This window comes from Symphalangus syndactylus, chromosome X, assembly GCF_028878055.3.
Source record: "Symphalangus syndactylus isolate Jambi chromosome X, NHGRI_mSymSyn1-v2.1_pri, whole genome shotgun sequence".
Lineage (NCBI taxonomy): Eukaryota > Metazoa > Chordata > Mammalia > Primates > Hylobatidae > Symphalangus > Symphalangus syndactylus.
The window spans coordinates 41834542-41856566 of record NC_072447.2 but is presented as its reverse complement, the minus strand read 5'-3'; the positions used below and the strand labels follow the sequence as shown (position 1 = coordinate 41856566).

Here is a 22025-nt window from a genome sequence, read left to right as displayed (position 1 = left end):
GAGTTGTGAGCACTGTCTCAGTGTACATGTGTATGCATAATTAACAGAGCTCTTTAAGCATTTTGGTGGGAATTTCCAATTCCATATTGAATTCTAAAGGAAGCTGATTTGATATGCACATGGATACCATATAGTGTCTGTTACCTAAATCAGACAGACACACCTCGCCTGTCTCCAGTGAAGTTTTAATGCACTTAAAATCAATTTCTAAGCCACATCTGTATTTCAAATAAAATGTCCTTAAGGTGATGGCCAAGGCAAATTATTTGTTTTGTTTTGTTTTTAGAGACAGGTTCTTATGCTGTCGCCGAGGCTGGAGTGCAGTAGTGCAATCTTGGCTCACTGCAGCCTCGACCTCCTGGGCTCAAGCAATCCTCCCATCTCAGCCTCCTGAGTAGCTGGGACCACAGGCACACACCACCACTGCTGGTTTATTTTGGTATTTTTTTTTTGTAGAGATAGGGGTCTTGCTATGTTGCCCAGGCTGATCTTCAACTCCTGAGCTCAAGCGACCCACCTGCCTTGGCCTCCCAAAGTACTGGGATTACAGATGAGAGCCACCACGCCCGGCCTGGCAAATTCTTTTAGTTACAATTTTATTTTGAAAATTATGAATTCCGAACAGAGCCCTCAGAAATGATGCCGCATAGCTACAACTATCTGATCTTTGACAAACCTGACAAAAACAAGAAATGGGGAAAGGATTCCCTATTTAATAAATGGTGCTGGGAAAACTGGCTAGCCATATGTAGAAAGCTGAAACTGGATCCCTTCCTTACACCTTATACAAAAATTAATTCAAGATGGATTAAAGACTTATATGTTAGACCTAAAACCATTAAAATCCTACAAGAAAACCTAGGCAATACCACTCAGGACATAGGCGTGGGCAAGGACTTCATGTCTAAAACACCAATAGCAGTGGCAACAAAAGCCAAAATCGACGAATGGGATCTCATTAAACTAAAGAGCTTCTGCACAGCAAAAGAAACTATCATCAGAGTGAACAGGCAACCTACAGAATGGGAGAAAATTTTTGCAACCTACTCATCTGACAAAGGGCTAATATCCAGAATCTACAATGAACTCAAACAAATTTACAAGAAAAAAACAAACAACCCCATCAAAAAGTGGGCAGAGGACATGAACAGACACTTCTCAAAAGAAGACATTTATGCAGCCAAAAAACACATGAAGAAATGCTCATCATCACTGGCCATCAGAGAAATGCAAATCAAAACCACAGTGAGATACCATCTCACACCAGTTAGAATGGCCATCATTAAAAAATCAGGAAACAACAGGTGCTGGAGAGGATGTGGAGAAATAGGAACACTTTTACACTGTTGGTGGGACTGTAAACTAGTTCAACCATTGTGGAAGTCAGTGTGGCGATTCCTCAGGGATCTCGAACTAGAAATACCATTTGACCCAGCCATCTCATTACTGGGTATATACCCAAAGGACTATAAATCATGCTGCTATAAAGACACATGCACACGTATGTTTATTGCGGCACTATTCACAATAGCAAAGAGTTGGAACCAACCCAAATGTCCAACAACGATAGACTGGATTAAGAAAATGTGGCACATATACACCATGGAATACTATGCAGCCATAAAAAATGATGAGTTCATGTCCTTTGTAGGGACATGGATGAAACTGGAAAACATCATTCTCAGTAAACTATCGCAAGGACAAAAAACCAAACACCGCATGTTCTCACTCATAGGTGGGAATTGAACAATGAGAACTCATGGACACAGGAAGGGGAACATCACACTCCAGGGACTGTTGTGGGGTGGGGGGATGGAGGAGGGACAGCATTAGGAGATACACCTAATGCTAAATGACGAATTAATGGGTGCAGGAAATCAACATGGCACATGGATACATATGTAACAAACCTGCACATTGTGCACATGTACCCTAAAACCCTAAAGTATAATAAAAAAAAAAAGAGAAATTAAACATTGGTTCACCCTAGAAAAGTTATCAGTAAAACTCACTATACGAACAGATGCTAATAGTTTTATAAATTCACAATTAAGCAAAACTTAGCAAAAGAGGCACAGAAGGAAATATCCATAACTTAATTTCACGTATCTACTAGAAGGCCACAGCACACTTAAATGTAATATAGTCTAGTCTTCCCTTATGTATCAACTGCTATTCTGGACAGTATTTTAAAGCCCCTTAGGCCAATAACGTATGTAAAGAAAAACAATCACCAAAAGAAACTAAAAATAATTGAAAGAAAAGATGAAGTTGTCACTATTTGCAAATATTTTTACCTAGACAATCTGCAGCAAAATAAAGCTAATGAAAGACGTCGAAAATCCTTAGTCATCTTCCAATGATGGAGTGAGTTGGAGGGTCGGGGTGGTTCCTGGCTAGTGTGACTGAAGCAAAAGTTATTGGGTAGGTGTTCAAAGAAGCTTTTTTTTTTTTTTTTAAAGACTCTCCTGGCATGCTCATTTCAGCCTTTTGCTGCTGCTTCTTCCTTCTTGTATGAATGCATTCACGAGGCCTGAAAAAACCTGCCATCTTCTGACGATGAGACAATAAGCTTGAGGATGAATGCCTGCAAACTCTAAAGATGGTAAATTTCTACTTCACATTCCATGTTAAAAATTCCAGATGGATTAAATATGCAAATTAAAAAAAAAGAAAAGAAAATTATGAATTCCTTGAAAATATATTTTCCTAGGAAGTCCATTTTCCCACTTTCTAAGAAAATTATGTCCAATTTTATCCTCTTTTCAAAACTTTTTTTCAAGAAAATTCTCTCCCCCACAAAAGTCTAAGCCAATGGTCCTACCTCATATTTTACTGGACAGAAAGTCAAAGCAATAACATCAGTCTCCTAACACCCATCTTCCCACCACCAAACCTGTCGACTCACTTGACTGAATTTACTTTGTCTGGCTTGATCCTAGGAAAGGCCATTATTCCACTAGCTTCTAGATCATATATCCTTCTCAAGAGCTGGAATCCCGGAGTTTTCCACTCCTTCCTACATCATTGATATCTCTCTCACATTTAGATATTTACTACCAACAATTGTTTTTCTAATATACTTCATCTTAAAACTTCCCTAATTCTACATGTTGTTCTAGCTGTAACTCCATTTTTCTTTTCTTCTACATAGCAAAACTTCTTGAAAGATTTGCCTACACTCACCGTTTTTACTTCCTCTCCTATATACCCTTCAACCAACTCAAATCTGACATTCACTCCACTTCTATGCTAAAGATATTGACAACATTTTACAAACTGCAAAAATACATATGTTTTATGGTAAATGATCAGTGTTTTTAAAAAAAGCAGTGATGCGTGAATATTTTCTAAGTCCTTATTTACTACGTACCTTACAATTTTCTTTGATGATAAGTGTCCCTTTAAGGAAATTTCTTTTAGGAATTTACTAAACATTGTCCTTTAAAAATTTAATCTTTATTTCAATTTACAGCTTTTATTTGACTTTTATTAGAAGCAGCTTGCCAGAAGCACATCATTGAACAAAACAGTCAGAGTGATAAAAGAAAGAACATTTTCAAAAGGTCACAAATAATGAAAATTACTCAGCATGAATCACGAAATAAGTAGATATTTCAAGAACCAAAGGAACTGAATTATTTCTACTCATAAGATAAACATTACTAGAATCATGATAGCTACTATGGTTAGGGAGTTTTTCCATAGATATTTTTTGTATGTAATAATTTCTTACTATTTTGAAATAATTTTAGATTTCCAAAGATTGTTCTCACATATCCCTCACCCAGTTTCCTCTAATCTTTATATCTTACGTTACCATTGTATATTTGTTAAAACTAAGAAACCACCACCAGTTCATTACCATTAACTAAACTACAGACTTTATTCAGAGTTTACCACTTTGTCTACTAATGCCCTTTCTGTATTCCAGGATCCCATCCAGGCTACCACGTTGCATTTAGCCATCATGTCTCTTTAGACTCCTCTGATCTGTGATAGTTTTTCAGCCTTTCCTTGTTTCTAGTAACCTTAAAAGTCTTAAGGATTACTAGCCAGGTATTTGTAGAATGTTCTTCAATTTGGAGTTGTTTTGTACTTTCCTCATGGCTAGGCTAATGTTATGGTTTTTGCAGAAGAATAATCATAGAGGTTAATGTCCTAATCATTGTATTATATTGGAGGCATATGATATCAACGTGACTTATCACTGGTCATGTGAACCTCTATCACTTCGTTAAGTGGTGTTCATCACATTTCTTTACATAAAATGACTACTATTTCCTCTTTTTATACTCAGTGCTTTAGATGCAGCACACTAAATTCAGCCCACATTAAAACGGGCAGGGGAATCAAACTCCGTCTCCTGAAGAAGGGAGTATCTACTGTTATTTCAAATTATTCTGTAGGGAGACTTGTCCCTTCTCCCTTATTTATTTATTTATTTATTTATTATCAGTACGGACTCATGAATATTTTATACTTTGGGTTGTAGTCTAATGCCACATTATTTGGGATTTTTTGGTCAAATTATTACAGCTTTGGCCATCGAGAACCCTTTCAGTTGGTTTATGTGTCCTTTTGATATACTCTCATCCTTTTATTTTATGAGAACTTTCCGGCTCTCTATCACTATAAGATGCTCCAAGTTCCTCTTGTATATTCACTGCCCCAGCTTTAAAATCAGCCATTTCTCTGAGGACTCCTGGTTCTTTTTATTGAAGAATGGAGCTAGAAATCAAGATCTGGGTTCTGGGTGTGATCATTGCTGCTGAAGTGTCACTGCTCCCAGAGCCTCTCAGTAGAGAGAGCAAGAAAATATATGTATGTACTCTAACCCATGTATATACACATTTCTATAATTATTTCTGCATCTGTCCATCTCTCTCTCTATATATAATATATAATCTATAATATATATTACATATATGCCAGATATATATATGAAATGGGAGGAGATGTATATTATATAGACAGATGATATATATATAATATATAATATATAATATATAATATAAACATATTATATATTACTTATTACATACTATATATAACATAGTGTATAAAATATATTATATAATATATTATATATATTATATACTAGATATACTATAGTATATAAATATATTATATAATATATTATATAGTATATGTAATATATAGTATATAAATATATTATATAATATATTATATATTATGTGTAATATATAGTATATAATATATTGTATACTATATATAGTATACAATATATTATATATAATATATTATATAATATATATTATATATTATATAATATATATTATATAATATATAATATATATATTATTATATAATATATAATATTATATTATATATTATATAATATAAAAATATATTAATATATATTAATATATTAATATATATTATATATATTAATATATATAATATATATAATTATATATATAATATATAATATATAAATATATTATATAATATATTACTATATATAATATAGAAATATATTATATAATATATTTATATATATACATATATACATATATATACATATATACATATATACACATATATACATATATACATATATACATATATATACATATATCATCTTACATATACATACATCATCATACACACATATATATACATATACCATCTATCTATATATACATACACTAGGGCAAGAACCCCGGGATACAGAAAGCTCTCTGTCCTCTTGATAAGGCAGAGGGTCTAATTGAGCTGATTAATACAAACCACCTGCAGATAGCAAAGCTGAAAGTGCACAGTGTACACACACCCACTGGTGCTTCGGGAGCTGTAAAACCTCAACCCTAGATGCCGTTGTGGGGCCAGAGCCCAAAAACACTCCCTACAACCTGCCCTTCTACATGCTTCCCCTAGGGGGTTGAGCGGTGGGACGCCAAAGAAGCAAGCCACACCCCTGTCACATACCCAGCGAGGGGATAAGGAAAATCTCCTCCCATTTCATATATAAAGCTAATTGTGAGTTCATAGTGATATCTCTAACTCTAATCTGGTACTACAGAGTTCATTTCACCTTTATTCCTTGATCACCTGTAATTTCCCTCTCTGACAGTGAGAATCCTGGTTCTCAACATGCATCATCAATTTACTTATTTATTCAACCCCAGACATACATGCACGTTGAGAACTAGTAACCACAACCCCAGTGAAAAATAAATTCAGCAACTAGAGTTCAGTTTCTATGTACCATTCCTTTTGTCTTTAGCTTTCAGTTTCCTTCAAAACTCCATTCAGCAAAGTTATTTATGCCAGCTTCTCTTCCCCCACCTGCTTCGGTGAGGTTATGTCAAACACTGTAATAAAGGCAGATTTAGTTGTCATAGTCTATATTCCATCCTGAGATCCCCTGATATCCTGCTGAATTTTTTTTACTATGCATACATTAAAATGTACTCTTTTTTTTGACATACAGTTCTATAAGTTTTGACAAGTGCATTGAATCATGTATCCACTCAGTATTTTCAGTAACATACAGATCAGTTCCATCATCCTAAAATTCTACAGATTTTTGTTGAAGGGGGGCTACTATGAGAAAACACTTGGAACAAAATCTGTTTTCCTTTAAATGCTTGGTTTTATGTGATGATGTTAAGGTCAGTTTATTTCCAGATTTCCAAAAACATGTTTAAAACTTTTACAAATATCCTTACTCACCAATAGTTCCTAATTGCAAATTTTTAAAAAATATTTATAGGTGTGACTGTTAATTATCAATTATGTCTTTTTTTAAATTGTGTTATTTCATTTTTATTCAAAGATAATCTAGTTTTACACATGTGAAAAAATCTACTGTAAAGTGTTAAGGGTTACCTTTGAGTGATGAGATTATAGCTGATTTTGCTTGTGTGTGCATGTGTATGTGTGTGTGTGTGTGTGTGTGTGTGTGGTGTCTTTTCTATGCAAGTATAGGGTGGGGGCTGAAAGCTCAGATTCTGGAGTGCGAATATGTACTTGGCTTTGTCACTTGTGTAACCTCTGTGAGTTATTTACTTATTTATGTATTTGTTTATTTTTATTTATTTTATTTATTTTATATTATTATACTTTAAGTTCTAGGGTACATGTACAAACAGTGCAGGTTTGTTACACATGTATACATGTACCATGTTGGTGTGCTGCACCCATTAACTCGTTAACTCGTCATTTACATTAGGTATATCTCCTAATGCTATCTCTCCCCCTCCCCCACCCCATGACAGGCCCTGGTGTGTGATGTTCCCCTTCCGGTGTCCAAGTGTTCTCATTGTTCAGTTCTCATCTATGAGTGAGAACTTGTGGTGTTTGGTTTTTTGTCCTTGTGATAATTTGCTGAGAATGATGGTTTCCAGCTTCATCCATGTCCCTACAAAGGACATGAACTCATCATTTTTTATGGCTGCATAGTATTCAATGGTGTATATGTGCCACATTTTCTTAATCCAGTCTATCATTGATGGACATTTGGGTTGGTTCCAAGTCTTTGCTATTGTGAATAGTACCACAATAAACATACGTGTGCATGTGTCTTTATAGCAGCATGATTTATAATCCTTTGGGTATATACCCAGTAATGGGATGGCTGGGTCAAATGGTATTTCTAGTTCTAGATCCCTGAGGAATCACCACACTGACTTCCACAATGGTTGAACTAGTTTACAGTCCCACCAACAGTGTAAAAGTGTTCCTATTTCTCCACATCCTCTCCAGCACCTGTTGTATCCTGACTCTTGAATGATGGCCATTCTAACTGGTGTGAGATGGTATCTCATTGTGATAAAGGCAGATATAGTTGTCATAGTCTACATTGGATTTGCATTTCTCTGATAGCTAGTGAAGATGAGCATTTTTTCATGTGTCTGTTGGCTGCATAAATGTCTTCTTTTGAGAAGTGTCTGTTCATATCCTTCACCCACTTTGCGATGGGGTTGTTTGTTTTTTTCTTGTAAATTTGTTTGAGTTCTTTGTAGATTCTGGATATTAGCCCTTTGTCGGATGAGTAGTTTGCAAAAATTTTCTCCCATTATGTAGGTTGCCTGTTCACTCTGATGGTATCTTCTTTTGCTGTGCAGAAGCTCTTTAGTTTAATTAGGTCCCATTTGTCAATTTTGACTTTTGTTGCCATTGCTTTTGGTGTTTTAGACTTGAAGTCCTTGCTTATGCCTATGTCCTGAATGGTATTGCCTAGGTTTTCTTCTAGGGTTTTTATGGTTTTAGGTCTAACATTTAAGTCTTTAATCCATCTTGAATTAATTTTTGTATAAGGTGTAAGGAAGGGATCCAGTTTCAGCTTTGTACATATGGCTAGCCAGTTTTCCCAGCACCATTTATTAAATAGGGAATCCTTTCCCCATTTCTTATTTTTGTCAGGTTTGTGAAAGATCAGATGGTTGTGGATGTGTGGTATTATTTCTGAGGGCTCTGTTCTGTTCCATTGGTCTATATCTGCTTTTGTACCAGTACCATGCTGTTTTGGTTACTGTAGCCTTGTAGTATAGTTTGAAGTCAGGTAGCATGATGCTTCCAGCTTTGTTCTTTTGGCTTAAGATTGACTTGGCAATGTGGGCTCTTTTTTTGGTTCCATATGAACCTTAAAGTAGTTTTTTCCAATTCTGTGAAGAAAGTCATTGGTAGCTTGATGGGGATGGCATTGAATCTGTACATTACCTTGGGCAGTATGGCCATTTTCATGATATTGATTCTTCCTATCCATGAGCATAGAATGTTCTTCCATTTGTTTGTGTTCTCTTTTATTTCGTTGAGCAGTGGTTTGTAGTTCTCCTTGAAGAGGTCCTTCACATCCCTTGTAAGTTGGACTCCTAGGTATTTTATTCTCTTTGAAGCAATTATGAATGGGAGTTCACTCATGATTTGGCTCTCTGTCTGTTATTGGTGTGTAAGAATGCTTGTGATTTTTGCACATTGATTTTCTATCCTGACACTTTGCGGAAGTTGCTTACCAGCTTAAGGAGATTTTGGGCTGAGACGATGGGGTTTTCTAAATATACAATCATGTCATCTGCAAACAGGGACAATTTGACTTCCTCTTTTCCTAGTTGAATACCCTTTATTTCTTTCTCCTACCTAATTGCCCTGGCCAGAACTTCCAACACTATGTTAAATAGGAGTGGTGAGAGAGGGCATCCCTGTCTTGTGCCCGTTTTCGAAGGGAATGCTTCCAGTTTTTGCCTATTCAGTATAATATTGGCTGTAGGTGTGTCATAAATAGCTCTTATTATTTTGAGGTACGTCCCATCAATACCTAATTTATTGAGAGTTTTTAGCATGAAAGGCTGTCGAATATTGTCAAAGGCCTTTTCTCCATCTATTGAGATAACCATGTGGTTTTTTTCTTTGGTTCTGTTTATATGCTGGATTATGTTTATTGATTTGCATATGTTGAACCAGCCTTGCATCCCAGGGATGAAGCCCACTTGATCATGGTAGATAAGCTCTTTGATGTGCTGGTGGATTCGATTTGCCAGTATTTTATTGTGGATTTCTGCATCGATGTTCATCAGGGATATTGGTCTAAAATTCTCTTTTTTTGTTGTGTCTCTGCCAGGCTTTGGTATCAGGATGATGCTGGCCTCATAAAATGAGTTAGGGAGGATTCCCTCTTTTTCTATTGATTGGAATAGTTTCAGAAGGAATGGTACCACCTCCTCTTTGTACCTCTGGTAGAATTCAGCTGTGAATCTGTCTGGTCCTGGACTTTTTTTGGTTGGTAGGCTATTAATTATTGCCTCAATTTCAGAGCCTGTTATTGGTCTATTCAGGGATTCAACTTCTTCCTGGTTTAGTCTTGGGAGGGTATATATGTCCAGAAATGTATCCATTTCTTCTAGATTTTCTAGTTTATTTGCATAGAGGTGTTTATAGTATTCTCTGATGGCAGTTTGTATTTCTGTGGGAGCGGTGGTGATATCCCCTTTATCATTTTTTATTGCGTCTATTTGATTCTTCTCTCTTTTCTTCTTTATTAGTCTTGCTAGCGGTCTACCAATTTTGTTGATCTTTTCAAAAAACCATCTCCTGGATTCATTGATTTTTTGCGTCTCTATTTCCTTCAGTTCTGCTCTGATCTTAGTTATTTCTTGCCTTCTGCTAGCTTTTGAATGTGTTTGCTGTTGCTTCTCTAGTTCTTTTAATTGTGATGTTAGGGTGTCAATTTTAGATCCTTCCTGCTTTCTCTTGTGGGCATTTAGTGCTATAAATTTTCCTCTACACACTGCTTTAAATGTGTCCCAGAGTCTGGTATGTTGTGTCTTTGTTCTCATTGGTTTCAAAGAAGATCTTTATTTCTGCCTTCATTTCGTTATGTACCCAGTAGTCATTCAGGAGCAGGTTGTTCAGTTTCCATGTAGTTGAGTGGTTTTGAGTGAGTTTCTTAATCCTGAGTTCTAGTTTGATTGCACTGTGGTCTGAGAGACAGTTTGCTATAATTTCTGTTCTTTTACTTTTGCTGAGGAGTGCTTTACTTCCAACTAGGTGGACAATTTTGGAATAAGTTCGATGTGGTGCTTAGAAGAATGTATATTCTGTTGATTTGGGGTGGAGTGTTCTGTAGATGTCTATTAGGTCTGCTTGGTGCAGAGCTGAATTCAATTCCTGGGTATCCTTGTTAACTTTCTGTCTTGTTGATGTGTCTAATGTTGACAGTGGAGTGTTAAAATCTCCCATTATTATTGTGTGGGAGTGTAGGTCTCTTTGAAGGTCTCTAAGGGTGCTTTATGGATCTGGGTGCTCCTGTATTGGGTGCATATATATTTAGGATAGTTAGCTCTTCTTGTTGAATTGATCCCTTTACCACAATGTAATGGCCTTTTTTGTCTCTTTTGATCTTTGTTGGTTTAAAGTCTGTTTTATCAGAGACTAGGATTACAACCCCTCCCTTTTTTTTTGTTTCCCATTTGCTTGGTAGATCTTCCTCCATCCCTTTATTTTGAGCCTATGTGTGTCTCTGCACGTGAGATGGGTCTCCTGAATACAGCACACTGATGGGTCTTGACTCTTTATCCAGTTTGCCAGTCTGTGTCTTTTAATTGGAGCATTTAGCCCATTTACATTAAAGTTAATATTGATATGTGTGAATTTGATCTTGTCATTATGATGTTAGCTGGTTATTTTGCTCGTTAGTTGCTGCAGTTTATTCCTAGCATTGATGGTCTTTACAATTAGGCATGCTTTTGCAGTGGCTGGTACTGGTTGTTCCTTTCCATGTTTAGTGCTTCCTTCGGGAGCTCTTGTAGGGCAGTCCTGGTGGTGACAAAATCTCTCCGCATTTGCTTGTCTGTAAAGGATTTTATTTCTCCCTCACTTGTGAAGCTTAGTTTGGCTGGATATGAAATTCTGGGTTGAAAATTCTTTTCTTTAAGAATGTTGAATATTGGTCCCCACTCTCTTCTGGCTTGTAGAGTCTCTGCCGAGAAATCTGCTGTTAGTCTTATGGGCTTCCCTTTGTGGGTAACCCGATCTTTCTCTCTGGCTGCCCTTAACATTTTTTCCTTCATTTCAACTTTGGTGAATCTGACAATTATGTGTCTTGGAGTTGCTCTTCTCGAGGAGTATCTTTGTGGCCTTCTCTGTATTTCCTGAACTTGAGTGTTGGCCTGCCTTGCTAGATTGGGGAAGTTCTCCTGGATAATATCCTGCAGAGTGTTTTCCAACTTGGTTCCATTCTCCCCGTCACTTTCAGGTGCACCAATCAGATGTAGATTTGGTCTTTTCACATAGTCTCATATTTCTTGGAGGCTTTGTTCATTTCTTTTTACTCTTTTTTCCCTAAACTTCTCTTCTTGCTTCATTTCATTCATTTAATCTTCAATCACTGATACGCTTTATTCCAGTTGACCGAATTGGCTACTGAAGCTTTTGCATTCATCACATAGTTCTTGTGCCATGGTTTTCAGCTCCATCAGGTCATTTAAGGACTTCTCTACACTGGTTATTCTAGTTGGCCATTCGTCTAATCTTTTTTCAAGGTTTTTAGCTTCTTTGCGATGGGTTCAAACTTCCTCCTTTAGCTTGGAGAGGTTTGATCATCTGAAGACCTCTTCTCTCAACTCATCAATGTCATTCTCCATCCAGCTTTGTTCCACTGCTAGCGAGGAGCTGCGTTCCTTTATAGGGGGAGAGGCGCTCTGATTTTTAGAATTTTCAGCTTTTCTGCTCTGTTTTTTCACCATCTTTGTGGTTTTATCTACCTTTGGTCTTTGATGATGGTGATGTACAGATGGGGTTTTGGTGTGGGTGTCCTTTCTGTTTGTTAGTTTTCCTTCTAACAGTCAGGACCCTCAGCTGCAGGTCTGTTGGAGTTTGCTGGAGGTCCACTCCAGATGCTGTTTTCCTGGATATCAGCAGCAGAGGCTGCAGAACAGCGAATATTGCTGAACAGCAAATGTTGCTGCCTGATTGCTCCTCTGGAAGCTTCATCTCAAAGGGGTACCCAGCTTTGTGAGGTGTCAGTCTGTCCCTACTGGGGTTGCCTCCCAGTTAGGCTACTTGGAGGTCAGGGACCCACTTAAGGAGGCAGTCTATCCTTTCTCAGATCTCAAACTCCATGCTGTGAAAACCACTACTCTCTTCAAAGCTGTCAGACAGGGACATTTAAGTCTGCAGAGGTTTCTGCTGCGTTTTGTTCGGCTATCCCCTGCCTCCAGAGGTGGAGTCTACAGAGGCAGGCAGGCCTCCTTGAGCTGTGGTGGGCTCCACCCAGTTCAAGCTTCTTGGCTGCTTTGTTTATCTACTCAAGCCTCAGCAGTGGCGGGCGCCCCTCTCCCAGCCTCGCTGCAGACTGCTGTGCTAGCAATGAGTGAGGCTCCGTGGGGGTGGGACCCTCCTAACCATGCACAGGATATAATCTCCTGGTGTGCCGTTTGCTAAGACCATTGGAAAAGCACAGTATTAGGGTGGGAGTGACCCAATTTTCCAGGTGCCGTCTGTCACAGCTTCCCTTGGCTAGGAAAGGGAATTCCCTGACCCCTTGCACTTCCCGGGTGAGGTGATGCCTTGCCCTGCTTCGGCTCATGCTCGGTGGGCTGCACCCACTGTCGTGCACTCACTGTCTGACAAGCCCCAGTGAGATGAACCCAGAACCTCAGTTGGAAATGCAGAAATCACCCGTCTTCTGTGTCACTCACGCTGGGAGCTATAGACTGGAGCCGTTCCTATTCGGCCATCTTGGAACGCTGTTTCCAATTATAAGTCTTAACAGAGTAACACTGAATGCCCAAATACTGTGTCTTACTTGGCAACTGTCACTACAAAAAAGAGGAGCTTGTGTACAGGATGCAAGCTCTTAATGGTTACCTATCATGAATCTCAGTCCCTCACAGTGTTTGTCATACCACTATCTAGCAAAGAAATATATATTCAGTGTTCCATTAAGACATGAGATCTAAATTTGAAAATTCAACCCTCTCATTTTACTGTTGAGATTAAGATTGAGAAAATTTAAGATAGTGAAGTTCCTAGAAGTCAATCACAGGATGGCTAAGATTCAGTCTATTGTGAATTTATTGCATTATGCTTTTGGCTCACAACATGGTAAAATAAGCACTGCTGACAGTCACTGTTGGACTTTGACAAATCTTCAAAATTTTTTGGCCTACCATTTAGCAATTATGCTCCATTATATATTTTTTTTCATCTCTATTCTTTTCCACACCTGTCCCCTTAAGAAATGGCTGCCTGAAGATTTCTTTTTAAAAGTATAGTTTGGCATCTCTCACAACTTTATGCCGATAAATCCTGTGCATAATTAGGAGACAATTATAATATTTCATAAAGGTCATGAAGACCTACACAGAACTGTCCTATAGACAACTCACATTGGATGAAAATAATTGGTGTTGAAAAATTAAAGCTAAAGTGGCAGCTTCGCCTGCTTATTGAACTGATGGAATTGTTAGTTTTGCCCAGTATCTCATAGCTGTCTGGTGGTTGTATTCTATTGCTTTCTTCTATGTGCTAATAGGAAACATATGTGCATAAATTAAAACCATAGCAATTATTTCATTTTCTAGAACCTAAAAAGCATATCTCAGAGATATTGCACGTTCAGTTCCACACCACTGCAATAAAGTGAATATCATAATTAAGTGAGTCACACCATTTTTTGTTTCCCAGTTCATATGCAAGTTATGTTTATACTATACTGTAGTCTACTAACTGGGCAATAGCATTATGTCTTAAAAATAATGTACATACCTTAATTAACAGTATTTATTAATAAAAATGCTAATGATCATCTGAGCCCTCAGAAAGTCATAATCTTTTTGGTGGTGGATGGTCTTGCTTTGATGTTGATGACTGCTGACTGATCAGGATGGTGGTTGCTGAAGATGGGAGTGGCTGTGGCAATTTCTCAAAATAAGACAACAATGAAGTTTGCCACATGAATTGAATCTTCGTTTCCCAGAATATAGTGCTTTCAAAAAATATGATGCTGTTTGATAGTATTTTACCCACAGTAGAACTTCTTTCAAAATAGGCGTCAATCTTAAACCCTGGCACTGCTTTATATGCTAAGTTTATGGAGTATTCTGGATCCTTTATGGTCATTACAACAATGTTCACAACGTCTTCACCAGGAGTAGATTCTGCCTCAAGAAACCACTTTCTTTGCTCATCCTTAAGAAATAATTCCCCATCTATTCAATTTTTGTCAAGAGCCTGCAAAAATATAGTCACATACACAGGACCCACAATTAATTCTAGTTATCTTGCTATTTCCACTACATCTGCAGTGACTTCCTCTACTGAACTGTAGAACTCCTCATAGTCATCCATGAAGGCTGGAATCATCTTCTTCTAAACTCCTGTTAATGTTGCTATTTTGACCACCTTCCATGAATCATGAATGTTCTTAATGGCGTCTGGAGTGGCAAATCCTTTCCAGAATAACTTCAACTTACTTTGCTCAGATCCATCAGAGAAATCTCTATCTATGGCACCTATAGCCTTATGAGGCTTATGTCTTAAATAACAAGACTTGAAAGTTGAAATGCCTCCTTGATATAGGGGCTGCAGAATGGATGTTGTGTTAGTAAGCATGAAAACGTTAATCTCCTTGCACATCCCTATCAGAGCTCCTGAGTGACCAGGTACATTGTCAATTATCAGTTTTATTTTGAAAGGAATCTTTTTTTCCTGAACAGGAGGTCTCAACAGTGAGATAAAATTCTCAACAGTGAATAAACCATGCTGTAAACAGGTGTGCTGTCATCCAGGCTTTGTCATTCCATTAACAGACCACAGGCAGAGTAGATTTATCATAATTATTAAGGGGCCTAGGAATTTTGGAATAGTAAATAAGCATTAGCTTTAACTTAAAGTCACTAGTTGCCTCACCCTTTAATAACAGATACAGCCTGTCCTTTGAAGCTTTGAGGCCAGGCATTGACTTCTATTATCTGTCTATGGAAGTCCTAGATGGCATCTTTTAACAATACAAGGCTATTTTGTTTACACTGAAATCTGTTTAGGATAGTCACTTCCATCAAGAGTTGATATGGTTTGGGCCGGGCGTGGTGGCTCACGCTTGTAATCCCAGCACTTTGGGAGGCCGAGGCGGGCGGATCACGAGGTCAGGAGATCGAGACCATGGTGAAACCCCGTCTCTACTAAAAATACAAAAAATTAGCCGGGCGTGGTGGCGGGCGCCTGTAGTCCCAGCTACTCAGAGAGGCTGAGGCAGGAGAATGGCGTGAACCCGGGAGGCGGAGATTGCAGTGAGCCGAGATCGCGCCACTGCACTCCAGCCTGGGTGACAGAGCGAGACTCCGTCTCAAAAAAAAAAAAAAAAGAAAAAAAAAAGAGTTGATATGGTTTGGATGTTTCTCCCCTACAAATCTGATGTTGAAATGGAATCCTCAGTGTTGGAGGTGAGGCTTGCAGGGGGGTATTTGGGTCGTGAAGGAAGATCCTTCATGAATGATGGCTTAGTGACATCCCACTGGAGATGAGCGAGTTTGCACTGTGAGTTCACATGATATCTGGTTGTTTAAACATGTGTGGCACCTCTCCCCTCTGTCTCTTGCTCCTGCTCTTGTCATGTGACATGCCTGCTCCCACTTTACCTTCTTCCATGAGTAAAAGTTTCCTGAGGCCTCGCCATAAGCCCAGCAGATGCTGGCATCATGCTTGTACAGCCTATAGACTAATGAGCCAATTAAACGTCCTTTCTTTATAAATTATCCAGCCTCAGGTATTTCCCTATAGTGACATAATGGACTAACACAGAAAATTGTACTGAGGGCATTGGTGGCTTATGCCTGTAATCCCAGCACTTTGGGAAGCTGAGGCGAGCAGATCAAGAGTTCGAGACCAGCCTGGGCAACATGGTGAAACCCCATCTCTACTAAAAATACAAAAATTAGCTGGGCATGTGGCACATGCCCATAATCCCAGCTACTTGGGAGACTGAAGCAGGAAAATCGCTTGAACCTGGGAGGTGGAGGTTGCAGTGAGCCGAGACTGCACCACTGCACTCCAGCCTGGGCAACAGAGTGAGAGAAGAAAGAAAGACAGAAAGAAAGGGAAGGGAAGGGAAGGGAAGGGAGGAGAGGGGAGGGGAGGGGAGGGGAGAAGGGAGGGAGGGAGGGAAAGGAGGGAAAGAAAAAGAAAGAAAGAGAAAGAAAGAAAGAAAGAAAGAAAGAAAGAAAGAAAGAAAGAAAGAAAGAAAGAGAAAGAAAGAAAATTGTACTGAGAAATGGGACATTGCTACAAAGATACCTGAAAATGTGGAAGTGGTTTTGGAACTGGGTAATGGGCAGAGGTTGGAAGAGTTTAGAGGGCTCAGAAGAAGGCAGGAAGATGAGGGAAAGTTTGGAACTTGTTAAAGACTGTGGTTGTGACCAAAATGCTGATAGAATTATGGACAGTGAAGGCCACGCTGGTGAGGTCTCAGTTGGGAATGTGGAAGTTATTGAGAACTGCAGTAAAGGTAAATCCTGTTACACCCTAGCAGAGAACTTGGCTGCATTATGGTCATGTCCTAGAGATCTGTGGAAGTTTGAACTTAAGAGCAATGACTTACTGTATCTGGCAAAAGAAATTTCTAAGCAGCAAAGTGTTCAAGAAGCCTGTTAGAAGACTGGTTGCTTCTAAAAAGCTAAATCAGATGTAGGAGCAAAGGAATGACTTAACACTGGAACTTGTATTTAAAAGGGAAGCAGAGCATAAAAGTTAGGAAAACTCACAGCCTGGACCTGTTGTAGAGAAAGAATCCAGGCAGGCTGCAGAACAACCACTTCCTAGACAAAGTAGCATGACTAAAAGGCAGCCAAGTACTAATATCCAAGACAATGGGAAAAAGGCCTTGAAGGCATTTCAGAAGTTTTTAAGACAATCTCTCTCATCACAGGCCCAGGGTCCTAGGAGGAAAGAATTGTTTCAGGTACCAGTCCCAGTGTGTTACTGCCCTACTTAGCCTCAGGAAACTGCTTCTCACATCTTGGCTGCTCTGGCTCCAGCCTTGGCTCAAAGGGGCTCAGGCACAGCTCAGGCCACAACTCTGGATGGTGCAAGCCATAAGCCTTGGCAGTGTCTATGTGGTGTCAAGTCGGTGCATGGAATGCAAGAGTGAAGGAGGTTTGGAAGCTTTCCCATAGATTTCAGAGGATGTATGAGGAAGCCTAGGTGCCCAGGAAGAAGCCTTCCACAGAGGCAGAACCCTCACAGGGAGACTCTACTAGGAAAGTGCAGAAAGGAAATGTGGGTTGGAGTCCCCACAAAGAGTTCTCCCCACCAGTGCACTGCCTAGTGAAGCTGTGAAAAGGGGGCTGCTGCCCTCCAGACTCCAGAATGGCATAGCCATGGGCAGCTTGCATCCTGAGCCTGGAAAAGTTACAGGTACTCAACTCCAACCCGTGATAGCAGTCACAGGGTCTGCAACCTGCAAAGCCACAGGGATAGGGCTGCCCAAGGCCTTAGGAATCCAACCCTTGCCCCAGTATGCCCTGGATATGGGACATGGAGTCAAGGAGATTATTTTGGAGCTTTAAGATTTAATGCCGACCCTGCTGGGTTTCAGATTTGCATGGCGCCTATAGCCTTTTTCTTTTGGCCAGTTTCTTGCTTTCAGAATGGTAGTGTTTATCCAATGCCTGTACCACCATTGTATCTTGTGAATAGATAACTTGTTTTGATTTTATAGGCTCATAGGTGGAAGATGAGTCTCAGATGAAACTAAAGACTGTGAACTTGATGCTGGAATGAGTTAAGACTTTTGGAGACTATTGGCAGGGCGTAATGGCGTTTTTCAATGTGAGAAGAACATGAGACCTGGGGGGCAAGAGGTGGAATTACATGATTTTAAGATTTATCTCCTCTAGCTCTTATTTTGAAATGCAATCCTCAGTGTTGGAGGTGGGGCCTGGTGGGTGGTGTTTGGATCATGGGGGAAGATCACTCATGAATGGTTTAGCACCATCCGCTTGGTGATGAGTGAGTTTTCACTCTGAGTTCACATGAGATCTGGTTGTTCTGGTTGTTTAAAAGTATGTTCCCCCCACCCCTGCCACCTTGTTCTCCGTTTCGCCATGTGATGTGCCTTCTCTGGCTTCACCTTCTGACGCTAGTAAAAGCTCCATGAGGCCTCACCAGGAGCTGAGCAGATGCCAGTGCCATGCTCTTACAGCCTGCAGAGCCATGAGCTAATAAAACCTTTCTTCACAAATTACCCATCCTCACATACTTCTTTATAGCAATGCAACATACAAACACAATGGTTTTAGCTATATTTTCTGGATAACTTGCTGCAGCACTTGTTGCTTTACCTTGAACTTTTATGTTATGGAGATACCTTCTTTCCTTACACATAATGAACCAACCTCTGCTAGCTTCACAGTTTTCTTCTGCAGCTTGCTTACCTCTCTCAGCCTTCATAGAACTGAAGAAAGTTAAGGCCTGCCTGACTCTGGATTAGGTTTTGGCTTAAGAGAATGTTGTGGTCGGTTTGATCTATGCAGATCACTCAAACTTTCTGCATATCAGCAATAAGGCTGTTTCAGTTTCTTATCATTTATGTGCTCACTGGAGTAGTACTTTTAATTTCCTTCAGAAACTTTTCCTTTTCATTTACAACTTAGTCAACTATTTGGCACAAGATGCCTAGCTTTTGACCTATCTCAGGTTTTTTGATGCTTTCCTCACTAAGCTTAATCATTTCTAGCTTTTGATTTAAAGTGAGAAACGTGTGACTCTTCCTTTCACTTGAACACTTAGAGGCCATTGTTGGGTTATTGACTGGCCTAATTTCCATATTCTTGTGTCTTAGGGAAAAGGGAGGCCATAATAGAGGGAGACAGACACAGGAATGGCTGATCAATGGGGCACTGAGAACACACAGAACATTGATTGAATAAGTTCATCATGTTATAATGGGCACAGTTCATGGTATGCCAAAACAATTACTATGGTGACATCAAATATCACCAATCACATCTTGCCTGTAATCCCAGTTGCTCAGGAGGATCACTTGAGGCCAGGAGTTCCAGACCAGCCTGGGCAACACAGCGAGACCCCACCTCTAACAAAATTTTGTAAAAAAATAGGCTAGCCAGGTGTAGTGGTTCAGGCATGTAGTCCCTCCTACCTGGGAGGCTGGGGTGGGAGGATCCCTTGAACCCAGGAGGCTGCAGTGAGCTATGATTGCACTACTGCGCTCCAGCCTGGGTAACAGAACCAGACTGTCTAAGAAAAAAAAGAAAAGATCATCAATTACAAATCACCATAACAGATAAAATTATAAGGAACATTTGAAGTATGGCAAGAATTACCAAAATGTGGCAGAGGCATGAAGTGACCACATGCTGTTGGAAAAATGGTGCTGATAGACTTGCTTATTGCAGAGTTGCCAAAAAACTTCAATTTGTAAACAAAACAAAACAAAAGCAATATCTGCAAAGCACAATAAAGTGAATTGCAATAAAACAAAGTATGCCTATACTACGTCAGATTCATTGAGAGAGACAGAGACAGGGAGAGAGAGAGACAGAGACAGGGAGAGAGAGAGAGTGAGGGAGAGAGGAAGCCAAGGAAGATGACCAAGAGGAAGTTGCCCCCCCCGCCAGGACTAGGATGAGGTGTAGAGGCTATGTCCCCCATCTCCAGGGCTGGGCTGAGGCCTGAGCGCTCCTGCAGCAAAGCCAGCCTTGCCAAATAATGTCTCTATGAGACCAGAGGACTTTCTTCCAGGCACGTTTGGATTTGGGGTGGATTTTAGTTTTGTTTCTCTCCTCTCTTCTATTTTAGTGGTGTTTTATCTTTGTTATTTTTATTTTATTTTTTGAGATGGAGTCTTGCTCTGGAGTCGCCCAGGCTGGAGCGCAGTGGTGCCATCTTGGCTCACTGCAACCTCTGCCGCCCGGGTTCAAGCGATTCTCTCCTGCCTAAGCCTCCCAAGTAGCTGGGATTACAGGGGCGTGCCACCACGCCCAGCTAATTTTTTGTGTGTTTTTAGTAGAGACGGGGTTTCCAGCATCTTGGCCAGGCTGGTCTTGAACTCCTCATCTCATGATCCACCCATCTTGACCTCCCAAAGTGATGGGATTACAGGCATGAGCCACTGCTCCCGGCCAATGGTGTTTTATCTTTGATTCACTTTTAGCCCTCACCCCTGGTTGTCATCTTTCTTGATCAACATCTTTTCCCGATTCTGTCCCCTTCTCTCCCCAGATCTCTTAGCTACCCTCCAACCCAGGGAGCAGCAGTGTAGACAGGAAGCCACAGGCCTGAGACTCCATCTACTCTCCTTCCTAGAACCTGGAGCAGGCCAGGAGAAGGAGGTGGTGTTCTCCAGCTCCCCAGCACTGAGGAAGAATGGGGTTCTTACCATGTCACCCTTCCCTTTCTCTCCTGCTCCCAGGACTGGGCCACTTCTGAGTCAGCGGGTCTCAGCTCAGCTCACACTGAGAATATAAGAATGTGTGTGTGTGTGTGTGTGTGTGTGTGTGTGTGTATCAACTTCAACTTCTCCCTTTAGGGACCTATAATTCCTCCAGATGGCAAATGTCCAAGTTGAAGTAACCAGGGGATTTATTCAGTCCAAAGTATGTGGGGGAGGTTGCATCAGTCAGGGTTCAATCAGAGAAATAAACACTCTGATTGAACAAATATAAGATGATACACAGATGGGGGTGATACACACATAAGAAGGGACTTATAATAGGGTCTAGGCCTTATTGAATTGTGGAAGCCGGTTAATCAGTCTCAGCGAGGCTTTTGTCTTTGCATCATACGCTGGAACCTGAAGTCAGCAGGGAAGTCAGGAAGAAGAGATGTTGCAAAGTAGAGGAAGCAAGGGTAAATGGAATCCATGAGGAATATCCGGAGCTCTCAAGGACTGACTGGGACCCATGTTGATCTTCCACTGCCTCTAAACCTCCAATTTCAATGACATGAATGTCCTGCCAAAAAAAAGTGGGCATTCTTTTTTATGGAGCTGGTGAAGAAGAAGGAAGATATGAGGAAGAACTGGAGCAACTGTGGGCCCAGCTGCTGCCCCACACCAAGGCAAGCCAGGATATAAGCAAAAATATTCATGAGCTGCGGCAGCACCTTTCTGAGCATAAAACAAATGTGGCTACTACTTTACCTTTGCCTCCCAAATCTTTTACCAAATGCCTCTGGTAGCACAAGCAATCTCAGAACCATTCAGGAAACTCTGAGTAAAGTTTTAGTTTAGCTAAGTGAGCAGAATATAAATCCCCCAGAGGCAGACCTTCTAAACAGCAGTTGGGAAAAGAACTGCATAATTTATCTGCTTTCACTTTTGCTCACACTGACACTGTCGCTTGAAATCCCAAATGATTTTTTAAAAATATTTTGTTAATATTATTGCTGGTATGTATCCCATGAAGTTATACAGGGTGCCCCAAACTTGGAATTCTAGTTTATAACACTCTTCTTATGGCCCATAAATTCTCTTTTGGGACTCTTAAGATCCTTTCCTGACAGCAGACCTTGGTAGGGGCTTCTTGAGGCTCCCAGACCCCTGG

General features: G+C 39.9%; 1 protein-coding gene across 2 annotated transcripts in view; it reads right to left on the bottom strand.

Annotated features, from left to right (window-relative positions):
• Positions 1–22025, bottom strand: part of LOC129476019 (melanoma-associated antigen B10) — a 205903-nt gene that overhangs the window by 53497 nt on the left and 130381 nt on the right. The window lies entirely within an intron of this gene.